We start from the raw sequence: 14,683 nt of genomic DNA on the forward strand, positions 1-14,683 counted from the left end.
TGCTGAAGCTTTTTTTTTTTTTTATTATTATATATTTTTATTTTTTAGTTTTCACATTTACAACAAATAATACACGGATTACAAACAAATAAACCAAAAACAACACTTCTCAGTTACATACATACAACCAAAAGGTATACAAATAATGGGGAATCAGCTCTCTTATCAAGATCTTTCAGGGAATCCCTGTAGAAAAATGACAGAAACATCAGGCTCCAAATAATTTACATAAGACCTTATTCCCAAGTTAGCCAGTGTGTTATTTATCAGTGGAGACAGTTTTTAACACTTTTCATCCAGTCCTTCCAGTTGCAGAGTTCGCTGGTGCTAGGCTAGCGCAAGTCAACAGTATCTGCTAGCCTGACACTAAAAACAGTCCCACTCCACAGAATACCAAAGGCAAATAAATTATAACGCCAGACTATCGATGTAAATGTCTGTTGATAGAATAATGTTAGAAATAAAACTACCCTTACATCTTAATGATCACATTACATTTTGAGGGACTAGTTTCTCAGCAGCGTTCCCACCACTTTGGTCCAGTCTGAAATATCTCAATAACTATTTGATGGATTGACATAAAATTTGGTTCAGATATTTATTTTCCCATATTCAAGCATTGTAAGAACTTTGGTTTGATCCCTTAACTTTTCATCTCGTGCCATCATTGGGTCAAAATGTACGTTTTTAACCAGCCACCATCGGTCTCGCTCTACTTTGTGACTTTCTAATTAGCAAATGTTAGCATTTTGAAATGCTAAACTAAGATATCGAAAGTCAACAAGTTAACACGTTGTCATTGAGAGTATGTTGGCATGCTTTCATTAGCAATTAGCTCAAAGGAATGCAATGTCAAAGTACAGCCTCCTAGAGCTGCTAGCATGGCTGTAGACTCTTGTCTTCACTTTTTTTTTTTAACAAGCCCACATTGTTTACTTACTGTTAGCTATTTAAGACTTTCTGTCCCTTACAAAGTTTAATATCTGTGAGGAGGACCCATCTTATTGTTAGGTTTGTTGTCCACTTAGGAAGTAGAATCTTCCAACGTTGGCCCTGTCGCCAACTAGATATTACTTTTTTTTAATTCAATTGCTATTGCGAATGTTTTTTTTGGCCCCGCGCAGATATTGCACGCAGATAAATTACAAATAAGAGGGCCCTATCGCTTGAGAAAAAGAATGAAAACATTAATTTCTTCTTTTTGGTTATCAAAATTACACAAGCAAAAGCCAGCATCGAGGATATTTATACTGATTTCATTGCACAACAGTTTTTAATTTCACTTTAAACTTAACAAAATAATGTGATCATCTCTCTTCCTGTATTCCCTTTCACCCCTCGTCTTCTTTCTCCTTCCTCCTCTCCTCTCATGGCAGCCAGCAGTGGAGGGCTACTTAGCACACAGCAGTTTATACCTGTCTAATTTATTAGCCTCCTGCCCCAGCCCTGAAGGGCCATTAGCAACACACACTGACACAGCACACCGGCCTGTGTCGTAATTTATTGTCTTATTACAGTGCTGCAGCGGCTTCAATTAATTATCCATTAAAGCGCTGCTGTCCCAGGATTTATGGAGGGGGCTGTTGGGGCTGTGGGAGAGGAATGAGAGGGAGAGTGGGTAGATGTGATGAATAATAAGAGGAGGAAATATATGGGAGAGGATGAAAGATGGATAGTTTTCTTTTGGATGTGCTTTGGGTTGAAGTTGGGATAAAAAATAAAGTTGGCTGAAAAACGCTTTAAATAAAAGCAACAGCTGCAGAGTCTGCAAATCAAATGCTGTTCTTCTTGTAAACAAATATTCTTTAATTGTGAGATTATAAATCATATTCAAGGCTGAAATATAATCTTTGCTAACACTTTAATTTCCAGAAGGTAATGCATCATATATTGTACAAACCCAGGCTAGTCTCCGCACTCACAGCTCTAACACGGTCAGAAAAGAAGGATATTTTTTTAAAAAGAGCTATTGAGGAGGACACTGGCTACTGTGGGAATTAACAGCATTACAGTTACTGCTTGAGCTAAATGAATATGTTCAGAGATATCAATAAACATAGCCATAAAACTCAGTCTGCGGGCAGGTTAATAGAGTAGGAAGAGTCTAGCCTCCACAAAATTATATAGTGATTGGAGAAGTGAATGAATAAAAAAAATGAATCATGAATAACAGCTGCTCCAGTGTGTACTTTAGTAAAAGTACATGATTACTATGTAGTTAAAGCTGCACTAATCAATATTTTTAGTGACGAGCCCACAGAGAACTATCTACAGACTCCCTCAGTTTATGCAGCATTTTAGCATCTTTTAGCCAGTTGTTTTGGTTGTTACGTCCCACAACTTTACAGTTGGAAGTTGGAGTATGGAAATTAGTTTGATCCAGTTTTATTGGAGCTTGCCTCATGTTAGGGACTAAAAGTAAGATAAATCTCAGCCTCTGCTGCTTCGATTTGTACCATTTTTTGGAATCTGTTTCTTGTGCTTTCAACTTTGTGGAGATGCAGTACATTGCTAGAGTCCACTGTTCTTAAAGTATCCAATGTAAAAACTCCATTGTGCACAAAAATTACAAGTTCTACTGTTACATTATAAGTACCCCGACACTGTACATACTTGAGGAAATGTACATCTTTGAATATCCACTTTTACACAAACATGCACACAAATTGCAGTGTTTTCTCCAAATAAGTCACACTATATGATTCATGTTTACATAAACACAGTACAGCATAGGGACTGACTGTACTGTATATATACCTCCTCTGTGCACAAAAATAGAAACACTCCCGTCCTCAAAACCTGCATACATCAGGCAAAATCTCCTGTTCCCCCCTCCACCATTTCTACCTCCACCCCTAACCAACATCTTCCACCCAAACACAATTTGTACAGAAAACAAAGTGTTTTCCTGCGCTGACAGGGAGAATGGATTACTTCCATTACGCTCTACAAGAAACGCATTCTGTTAAGATGAAAGGGTTGTAAATTATTGCAGAAGGAGCTGCTGCTAACAAGTCTGGTGATCCGGAGCTAATGGGGTTCACATTCACTTAATGCATCCCAGCAATGTGACAAATCAAATGCACCCAAATGAGCATCATCATCACCTTAGATCTACAGTAATCCCGACTAACCTGAAATTACAACATAATTGAATTAAACGAAAATAATACCACCTTAAAATGAACATGTGCTTTGTTTTTTATTTTATTTTACAGTCCACCTTCCTTTGTCCTTCTGAGGAAGAAGAAGTGAATGATTGACAGGACAAATCACAGTGGGCCTTTGGGTGACAGGTGAACTTGGCAGCAAGTTGTCAACAGTACATCGCTGTGTCAGGATGTGTCGGCTGGCTGACTCACCATGGCAACTGCTGAGTGACAGGCATAGCAGGTGAGACTGAGCTGAAGCAACCATGGCAGCTCCTCCCCCACTCTCACAACACTCACATATGCAGATACACACATTTTTGAAATGGTTGAGCGAGTCATTGCCAGAAGAATAACCGCACACAAGCCTAATTTGGATTCTGCCCTATCAACATAGTTATTATGTATCATCCTCTGTGGACCATGAATGCCTGTAGAAATTTCCATGGCGATACTTTTGACAGTTGTTGATATATTTCAGTCTGGACCAAAGTGGTGGACAGACCGACCGTTTAATCTTTTGTTAAACAAACTATGTGTAAGCATTTAGCAGCTAAACACACCATTGTGCATACATACTGCCTAAAGGCTGGTTTATAGGAGTATGAAGGATCTACTCAGAGCATGCACTGTAGCCTACGTAGTGGCCTACGCTGTTGTGAGGATTTATACTTGTGCGCTTGTGTGTCTGCATTATTCAAGCATATCTCTTTAAGAGAATAGCAGGGCCAGTTCGGTGTGTGTGTGTGTGTGTGTGTGGAGAGAGTGTGTGTGTGTGTGCGTGGAGAGTGTAATAGTGAGTGATTGATAGTACGTGTCCATATACGAATTGTTTTCACGGATGGGATTGCCCCGCTTCCCAGCAAGGAAAAGCAAAGAAAACCGGCTACACCCTCCTACAACCGCGATGGCTGCAGCTGATTGGACGAATGCGTCACATGGATCTGGCTGCTCCCGAATTTCAAAACCGTCCATAATGCGATCTCGTATTTTATGAAAAATAGTTCACCGAAACGTGTTTCTGAAAAGATTTTAAGCGAGAAATAGGCCATGCAGTTGCTAAATCTGTCTGTATTTCAGATCGACAAAGTTCAGTTTAAAAGATTTTCGTCAGATTTTGAGAGGCGGCGAGCCGAGCCGGCCAGTCCTTATTTGCATAAAATTGGCTGGATTCAACTTTATGCCAATGGGGAGCGGCCGACTTAAAGCCCCGTTTCTCTAAAGTCACCGCGACGCTCCCAGAATGCATTGCACGGCTGCTCCCATAGAAATGAATGGGAAGCGTGGAAATGACGCTGACAATGGACACACACCTTGACAGGGATTAGCTCTGGAGCAAGTACCGGCGGTGGAGGTGGAGAAACAAAGCGTCTCCCCTGTATTTTCTGACCACGGTCCAAAAGCTGTAGCAGAAAAAGCTGGAAATGGAGTTGGAGGAAATGCGACGCTATTAAGCCACGGCCAAGTGGACCAATCTAAGTTGTTGCCTTCTGCATCGCCGCAACGTCAAGTTAAGCTTGATTTATAGTTCTGCGTTGAATCTACGCCAGGGTTACGTACATACGCTGTATTCTGCGTAGAGCCTCCGCACTACTATAATTCAGCCTTAAGAGGGCTGCTTGCTTGGCTGTGGGTTCTTAGTCCTGTTTTGTTTTTATCTTGTGAAGCCTCTTTGAGTACATTGAAAAAGCTATGTATAAAGTTATTATAAAAATGTTGAATGTAGCCTCTTTAAATACTGAATCTACACACTATATATAAGTGTACACACACACACAAATCAGTGCACACCCTGATGATAAGAGAGGTGTTCAAAGTTTGGAAAAAGTCCTTTGTCTCCCTTTGTTTAACTTTCAACCAAACCAACCCTGACACCAACAAACCCATCATCGGTGTTTCCACTATCATGGTCAGAGTTCACATTCATACAAATGTGATTCCTGTGCCGTTGTAATCTCTTTTCATCAGCTCGGAGAACAAGTCGTGAGCGCAATCACAATGGATTCACACGTCCTTGGGAAGAAAGAATATATCCAAACATGATTTTCCTTCGCACCTCAGTTGTGCCGTCGTCCCCTGGGTGACGCAGACAGGAAATGGGAATGACTGCTTCCTGCCCGAGCCGGCTTTGAAGGCAGGCTACGAGGCACGATGTCATGGCAGAGCAATGTTCCTGCGCTTTCACCAGGCTCTTTGTAATGTGTGATTTACAGCTTCCCCCCCCCCTCTGCTGTTTCATCTGTGATTTAGTGTTTCCCGGTCAGATGGCTATTGGCTGCCTTGCGTGTCCGCTCTGGGCAGTCAGTACGGTGCGTTGGGGGAAAAAAGTGATACAGCAGAGCTTTAGGACGTGATCAGGTCTTTGCATAACAGCATTTTCAAACAGATCAAAACATGGAACGAAACGGGCCAAAATATGCAACGGAAATAAAACCAAGTTCATATAGGGTAATCTTCATGAGTGGTGGAAGAAGTACTGGTAATAAAATTGTCTCAAGTGATGATGTTTGTATTACAAAACAACTCTTTAGAAAGCTTAACCAGACAAAGGCTCTACTATGATTTGGAAGCTGGATTTGTTTTCCAAGATTTTTTGAATCATCAGATACGAATCATAAAACCGACAACACAATTTCCAAAACATTTCCTATTCGCTGTCAAATCCAGTTAGGTCTATCAGGATGATAAAACGTGTTGCTTCTCTTGTTTTTCACTCAGCTAATCATCTAAGCTAATCTGTAAGGAATCATAGGAACGGCATCATGTAACATATTGTTCAAGGCTTATTTCCCTTAAATATTGAAATGTATGAATGGGGATTGGTGTGTGATACTTCCAAGAGAAAACTCTTTTGTCCCTTGGTGGTTTGTTCACAAATATATCAAATCTTTCACTTAAGCCATCTGACTTTTCCTGCTTATTTTTTGTTTTAACTTTATTTCTTTTCTTTCATGTCTCAATATTTCCATACTTTTTGTATACCTTACCATCGTTTGCCTTCTCCTGACCCCTGTCTTGAACACACGCGATCCTGTTAATACTCAGCACTTTCCCTGCCTTAACCTCTGACCTCGTCCCTCTCCTAACCTTCACCCTTACCCTAACCAGAACCTCATCGTAAATCCTCTAAACCCATAAATCCTCCACCTTAAATGAAAGGTTGAGGTGATTTAAAGTTCAGCTCATCAACTCTTAACTGTCATGTGGTTTCTATTTTTGCTTAATTTGGTCTTTTAATCCCATTAAAACGGCATTTTTATCGTTTTATCTTGAAATTACCTTGACAGCAAAACAAAGCCTTGATTAAGATGTAAATTCACTGACAATAACATCTGTAAGGCAACGTGCTGCTGAGCGATAATTTCCTGTACGAGACAGACTCCCATTTCTCTCTCTGTGTCAGCTGATTGATCGTAAGCAGAGTGTAAACACTGAACTCAAGCACAACAAAGAAAATAAATAATAATGCAAATAAAAAGCCCATGAAAGTTTTTCTCCTCACAAAAAAAATACAGCTTTTAACTTTTCAGCCTGTGTGTGTAATTGTATCATACTGTGGATTGCAAATCCACAGTATGATAGCAGACAGCAGCTAGCAGACACTGTCAAAGTGGCTTTTCTTTTCACTCCAAATCCTCTTCCTTTTCCTCCTGACCTCCTCCTTTATACATGTCCTTGTTGTCATTCTCTCAGCTCCTCATCCTTCCCTCTTATCACTCCTCTCCTCCTCCCACTCTTTCCTCCGCTGAGTGAGAGACTGTGGGGGGGGGGGAGATGGTGACGGCCGCCATACGTTTATGAGTAAGTTTGTTTTACTGTGTCAACATTCAACAACTTCTCTAACTAATGATGGAGTCACTGGAGTAGAAATCCCCCTTAAGAATAGCTGCGAGAAGAGAGTAGTAATTCTTAATATTTCTGAATATCACAGTACTGCTGTGTGTATCCATTACTATTTAACTACTTATCCAGTATTCTTAACTGCTTCAACCATTTATCCATTAGCTTACTCTTCTAACTATTTATTCATGTTGTTTATCTTACTACTTCTATTGCAACTATCCATCTTTATCTTAATAGTAATAGTTGGCTAAAGTAATGAATGAATGTTTTAAATTTCAACCCATTTTCCATTTTCGACTATTTATTTAAAGCTTTAGTGTGTAACTTTTTTATATTAATGAACGTCCGTTACATTCAAGCCATTGCCAAATGAGTTGCTACAAAGCTAATTAAGACTATCAGCTCCACACAGCTCTCTCTGTATCTCTCAGTATGGCTATGTTCAGAAACCGGTGGCGTCCGGCGACTTTCGCATGCAGAAACTCGAGTGAAGATAATGACCTTCTGAAGAGTCCATCGTGTTTTTTTAATCCTCCGTGTCCTCCTTGGCTACTAGCCACTGTGTGGAGGAAGGGGGGTGCATGATCACGGAAGGCTTGTATCACTTGGATGCGCCGACAGTTTTGTTGTCTTTACTTAAACACTCTGCACTGTAGCTTTAACACTTTTGGCTTACTTATTTAACCATTTGTCCAATAGTTTGGGCTAAATCTCAACTGTTTATCAATAACTTTTACATTACTGTTTCAACCGTTACTGTATCCAATAATTTAGCTTACTATTTCAACTGTTTAGCTATTGCTTTTGAGCTGTTAATTACTTTTAGCTAACTGAGTAACTTCTTTGCTCGCTAGTTTTCACAGTTACAACTGCAACAGTTTGGTGTTTATCTGTTTAATAAGTGGATACACATTTCTATTGTTTCAACTTAATTGAGTAGCTCCACAATCTCTTTGGCGAGAATCGCTGCAGTAAAGTCTGGAAGTATGTGTGCGTGCATGAAAGTGTGCTTTTGTGTGGGAAGTCCAGGGCCAGCCTGGCCCTGATCCCTTCCTCTCATCACTGCAGTGCCTGTTTTTAATCTGGGCCAGTGATTTATGAAGGAGCTCGAACTGTGTATATCTCCTCACTTCCTTTCATTTCTCAAATGGTTTGTGCACTGCGGGATGATAGATTTATCTACACACACAACCCCTGCATGACTAATTAACTCTGAAATATCAGGGCCAGATGTGGAACTGAAAGACGGACCCCAGAGTGCTTTCTCTCCATCTCCATCTTGCTCTTTCGTTTTTATAACTGTTGCTTGTGATTTTTCTTCTAACCTTTCTTTGTCCCCTCTCAACATTCAGCCATAATATTGCCGATTATATGACAGGGTGTTTGAGGGGAATGTAAATGTTGTCCTGACTGAAACAACAAATCGACACCGTTGGTAGTTTTGATTTGGCTGCTAAATAAATGTCTTTGCCTTTTTACAACATGGGTTTGTGACAACAACTCTGCTACAAATAGCTTTTCAGTAACATGCACCAGACGACCACACAAGTAATCACTCAGGCCTTAAATAAATCCCCAGTTTCACTTCAATGCATTATTGTAGCCACTTATTTGGTGCAAATGTAAGGCAAACAAAAAACCCAAACTGTTTATGCAAACATCCATCAACTTTGACCTACCATACTTAGTAGTAGCCTGAGAACCACAAAAAAAATGTTTTCACTTCATTTTAAGAAATATCTTTAAGAGTTGGTATTTCTGTAAGTCGACTTAAAACATGCTTAGCTGCGTCCAGGTTCAGGACCAAATACTGCAAAACTAATAACATTCCCATCAGCCTCAGCTGTACTTTATATTTAGTGCTTATTAGCTGATGTTAGCATGCTAACACGCTAAACTAAGGTAGTGAACATGGTAAACATTATACCTGCAAAACATCAGCACGTTATTATTGTTAGTGGTGGAATGTTACTAAGTATATTTTAGGGGTAGGGGAAAAAATATAGCATAGTGTTGCGATATTTTCCATGGCAATAACGTATCTATTCACGGACGCCAAGTATCAATCTTTTATTGAATAAATTGCACATAAGAATTTTTGGTACTAGAATACGTAATAAAATTGCTTTTTCTGTCCACTAGATGGTGCAGTTGAGTTTTTTTTTTTTTTTTTTTTTTTTTTTTTTTTTGGTGAGGTCAGCAGGGGTGATCGTCAGCTTGAACGATACAAAGTTTTCCTTTGGGGACATAATACGAAGTTGGAAAAAAGCAATTTGGTCGCAATATGTTTAAAATCGCAATAATATCGTATCGTGATATAAGTATCGTGATAATATCGTATCGTGATATAAGTATCGTGATAATATCGTATCGTGGGGCCTCCGGTGATTCCCACCCTTAGTACATTTACTCAAGTACTTCACATAAGTGCAAATTTAAGGTATTTGTACATTACTTGAGTATTTAAATACTTCTACTCCACTACATTTTGGAGGCAAATATTGTTCTTGTTACTCCACTACATTTGTTATACCGTGCAGATTCAGATTATTAATACAAAATCGTAATAATACCTAATGATATATTATTACAGGTTAAGCAGTGTATAAATTAGTTTCAACAAAGCTTTAATTTAAAAACACTGGATTAAAAAAATATAAAATACAAGACGTTTGAGTGTTCATCCAAACACCTTCATCAGTTGTTTATTGTGCACAGGAAGTAACTTTGGTTACTAGCTAGCATTTAGCTCACAGAGACACTGGCATGGCTGTTGTTTGGGTCAATAAAGAGAAAAGGGTCAGTAATTAACTGTATTTCTATCTAAATGAAATACCAACGTTAAGCTTTGGCTATATTGAATCATGTGTCCATTGATGTGGAATCTGGCTAGCTTCATGCCTCATGGAGTCTGTCTGCATGAGATGAGTCAATACACAACCTCAACAAGGTCCTCACATCACACACACCCATAAATCCCCTTTATGACAGATTAGAGAGAGCAATGGCTTTTCCACTCGTTTACCCATAAATACAGAAACACACTTAGCTGGTTTATGCCTCTCTCCTTTCACGGACCAGCAGTGAATATGTCTCTTACTGGCTGAAGTCCAGCCTGAACTTCAAAGCAATAAGAAAATAGAGCCGCTCTGTAATGGAAAAGCAAAACAGCTGCGTGCGATGTGATTTAGCGTCGTTCCTTGCAGAGTCGGTTTTGTTGTGAGAAAGAACAAACACGAAAATTTAGAGAAATATTTCCTGCTGGAGAGAGATTTCCCACGCCAGTTTTTTTTTTTTTCTTTTTTTTTTTTTTTTTTTTTTAAGTTCATGTCACACATATTTGGGATTAGAAATAAAAGGGAGGAAGTGAAAAAGAGAGGGAGGACGTGTGAGACAGAGAACAGGTTAGAGAAGGAGCCAGGCGAGGCGTCAGATCTGATGTAGGCGTTTTTTTTTTCCTGACAGCTGTAATTCTCCAGACTACAGAATTTCATCAACAGCAGTTGCATTTAAGCTGCGCCGCGGGGCAGCGGCCCTTTCAAGTCTCCTTCCTCTGACAGGTAGATTTATTAGTCCTGAAATTTGTACAGCTCACACGTCAGTCATGGCAAGCTGTCAGCGTGTTCTGGCTTTCTCTTAAGGTGGATCTGCCCGGAGAAGGTTCACCCATCAACTCCCTCTTTCTCTCTCCTCAGTCCTCACCCATAACTTACTCAGCTCATACCCTCCCATTTCAAACAGGAGAATAAAAACAGGGACAGAAAAAGACAGGGAGGAAACTGAAAATTCATCTTTTTCAAAGTGAAGAGTTCAGATATCAGTAATGCTGACGGGAGACCAGCAGGGGTGGGAGAAGTTCTCAGATTTTTTTTACTTAAGTAAAAGTGCTAACACCACACTGTGAAAATACTCCATTACAAGTAAAAGTCCTGCATTCAAAACCTTACTGAATAAATAAAGTATTACCACAAACCTACTTTGATACTAAAGTATCAAAAGTAAAAGTAAAAAGGTCCCTTTCAGTGTTTTACTACGTTTGTAGCGTTTCTGTCCTGTGAGGACCACGTATCTCTAAAAGTCAGAAAAACAGCCCTGTTTTCAGCTTTGTGACGATACTCAGAATTTTTTTCAACACATAAAGGAACACTTCATCCTTCAGTTTATCACAAACATTCAACATTAACACATCTGGAGATATGTGGTTTTTACTGGACAGGAAGTAAATGAAAATGTGTAATCTAAAAAAAGTAATTAAAGCTGTTAAATACATGTAGTGGAGTAAAAAGTATAATATTTGTCTCTATGATGTAGTGGAGTAGAAGTATAAAGTAGCATAAAATGTAAATAGTCAAGTAAAGTGCAAGTACCTTGAGTAAGTTACAGATATTGTTGGACTATTTATACTAGTACAGTGCCCGTTCAAAATGTGCCTGTTTGGACCAGCCGATTGCTTGGCCTGTGGTATTGCTGCTTGAAGCTTTCTCCAGAACCAAATTGTACCCCAAAATGACTTACAGAAGGACCCCAAGGCACTTGGCAACCACACTGTAGGCCCTATAGCCTACTACTGACTTACTGTGTAGCCTACTCCTACATTTACCTGAGAGAGAACATTCCAGATTCAGAATTTACTCACAAAATATAATTAAAATGTGGAGTAATCACAGACATTTGCCTTATGGACTCATGGCAGTGCGCTACCCAATCCGGCCCGTAATGAGAGCAATCAGCAAATATCTGCGTTAATCAACCACCAGAACCGGATCCGGTACAGAAATGGACTCACAGAGACGGATTTGGCTCCGGACTCTGTGTGTGTGTGTGTGTGCGCAGAGAGAGAGAGAGAGAGATGGGGCAGAGAAAAAGGTGGAATGCAATTCAAATAAAGAGAGTTGTTCTTTAACTACATTTTAGTGTTGTCTTTTTCTTCAACGATGCATGTTGATATCGCCACAGTCAGCGTTTAATGACGGCGGTGCTGTCTCATCATATAGCCTATCGTTAACAATTTTTATTTTTTTTAAGATTATTTTTTTGGGCATTTTTAGGCCTTTATTGACCAGACAGCTGAAGAAATGAAAGGGGAGAGAGAGGGGGGAATGACATGCAGCAAAGGGCCGCAGGTGGAGTAGAACCCGGGTCCGCTGTGTCGAGGAGTAAACTTGTATATACGGGCGCCCGCTCTACCAACTGAGCTATCCGAGCGCCCCTATCCTTAAGGAATTTAACACTTCAGCAGAGGTGTTAATTTCCAAACAGGCTTAGTGGCTTGACGGTTAACGTTGAAGTATGGATTTGATATGCTGGGGTATTCGCCGACGGTAATGTATTAGTGTTAAGTTAGCAGCACATTTGAACGACCGGACCCAGGGTGAGCATGAAGGGTGAGTCTGAGTGAGAAGGAAGAAGTGGTGAATTTACAGCTCACAGCAACTTAATACAATATAGTGTCTATTCTAACTTTATTGTGAAGGGTAGACACGGAAAAGCCAGCATTATGGCAGTGCTTTTAGTTTTATTCACAGTTTAATACCCAGCGCTGTCCAAACTGCTCCAAATTCCAAACGTAGATTGGATGAACGGTTCATGAGATATTTCAAACCTCTATTGCTCTGCTGACCATCTCAGTGACCTCTGACCTCTGGTTACACTCCCAGCATGCCCTGGGGCTTGAGGTTCACGCCTGGGTCTAGATCAACAAACACAGTCAAAGGTCAACCTTTCCTTTCTTTGCTCTTATCTTCAGGTCTGTGCTTGTTTTCACCTTTTCAACTCTCCAAACACCCTGCTGGGAGCAAAAGACAACTCCTGCATCCACCTGGATCTAATTTTCTACTTTTGTGCGTTTGAACATGTGCACGTGTTTGTGTTTGTATGGGTGTGTGTTTTCATGCAGTTGCTTGTGTTGTAAATGATCCAACAAACTGGTTGCAAATAAGGGTCTTAATGCGAAGAAGCTACAACTTCTGGAACATCATGGAAATTGCTGATATTTGTCAACCTGGGTCTTATTCTCGTATTTATGTGCGTTATTTCTATTTGTTATGATACATTTTTTCTTTCTGAAAGCTGCAGGAGGTTGCCCCTTCTTGTCCTGATTGATGTTCTCGCTGGATTTCACATTTCCTAAATATGATGATGACCAATAGTCATAATGGAAAGTAGCAGCGCACACAGTTCCAAATCTTGTAGTGTTTGATCTGACACTAATGATGCCTATCTGCGAGTGTCGATGTTTTGTTTCTCTCAAATGTCATAATGCACACAGTTACAACAATGACAACCTGGTTCACAAATAGTGTAATATGTCTTGAAGGAAGAGGCACAGCAAAACAAATCTGTGCGTCTTTGCAAAACAGTGCTAGAGGTGCCAGAAGCTTGGTGACGTAGTGACTCCTCGCTGCCTGCGAACTACGTAACAGCTAACAGGCTAGCCAGCTGAGAACACACTAACACTAGTCAGTCTTAATAGTGTTTATTCCCCCCTAGCATTTTGTTCTCAGAATTGTACATCATTTTATTACATAAAGAGTTGGCAAAGGAGTAAACAAAAGCTCTCTGAGATAGTTGTTTTACTTGGGACACTCAGTTCACAGTAGTCATTCAGACATATTTGCACCAACAACTTTTGTCTCATAACCGTCTAAAAACTATGTGGTGAAACAGTTAATTCTCCGACAGAGGGTTAAATAAAAGTGAATGTTTCAATACAGTTAACCAAGTTGCTGTTGGTAAATGGCGCAAATTTGTCTGTCAAAGTTCATCAAACTTAATGCAAGAAATTTGCTGTTGTATACTGTATACTAGTACCGGGCCTTTACTGCAAAGACGTGGCAACGTGGGAATAGTTCAACTATATATTTTGATATATATTTAATGTTTGTTTTTGTTTTTAAATGATGGAATAAATTAAAAATAATTAAGGTCAGTCTCAGTACAAACTGACTTATAAATTGTGTCACATGTGTCAATATGTGCATGTAAAATGGTCTCATCTACTGTTACTCTGAATGACTGGAGAGTGACCCCTCCATGAAGCTACTCCCTGCTGGTTTGAAGCTCTCAGTAACGCTTCTGTGGTTGCTGGTATCTTCATGTCCCTGTCAGGTAATTCATGGTTTTCAAACCTGCAGGCTCTCAGCCAGCGTTACCCATGAACTCTACAGGAATTCAGTGCACACACAACCATGAGGAGGTTGTGTAAAGGGACTGGAGCAAATGTTGAAATCTTGGGACTTTCAACTCTTTTTCTGTGTTTCTGTTTCCTCACTAACCATATTTCCAGAGTTACAAATGCTAAATTTTGGACCTCGCCACACTGTTAAGTGCAGGAGATGAGAGAGACATTGAAACCATGTGTTTCCACACTTCATTGTGACCTGGGGAAGTCTCCAAAATCCCCAACACAAGCCCTAAGCGCCTGCCACCAAGCATAGAGTCACCGGCCCGCCTCGCTTCAAACCAGATTTTCTACTTCCCATGCCAAGCTGCTGCCGTATCCCATTTATCATCAGACCTTGATGGACCTAATGTGGCAATCCATTATCACACCAGTACTATTTGCGGCTTCACTCTGTTCTTTCTTCGGCCTTCATCACGGATCCACAGCGTATGCCTCCAAGGGGCCCCCCAGCACCCCGTCTGGTCTGTGCTGCCCCGCGGTCATCCTCCTGCTTTAGTCCTGTTCACCG

General features: G+C 40.2%; 1 long non-coding RNA gene across 2 annotated transcripts in view; it reads left to right on the forward strand.

Annotated features, from left to right (window-relative positions):
* The first annotated feature begins 3,223 nt into the window (after positions 1-3,223).
* The window catches only part of LOC116062961, a 38,198-nt gene continuing 26,738 nt past the window's right edge, over positions 3,224-14,683 (forward strand). For both annotated transcript variants that reach the window (XR_004108152.2, XR_004108151.2), the window contains exon 1: positions 3,224-3,393. This is a non-coding gene — a long non-coding RNA (uncharacterized LOC116062961). The remainder of the gene's footprint in view (positions 3,394-14,683) is intronic.

Source organism: Sander lucioperca, chromosome 14, assembly GCF_008315115.2.
Source record: "Sander lucioperca isolate FBNREF2018 chromosome 14, SLUC_FBN_1.2, whole genome shotgun sequence".
NCBI classification, from domain to species: Eukaryota; Metazoa; Chordata; class Actinopteri; order Perciformes; family Percidae; genus Sander; species Sander lucioperca.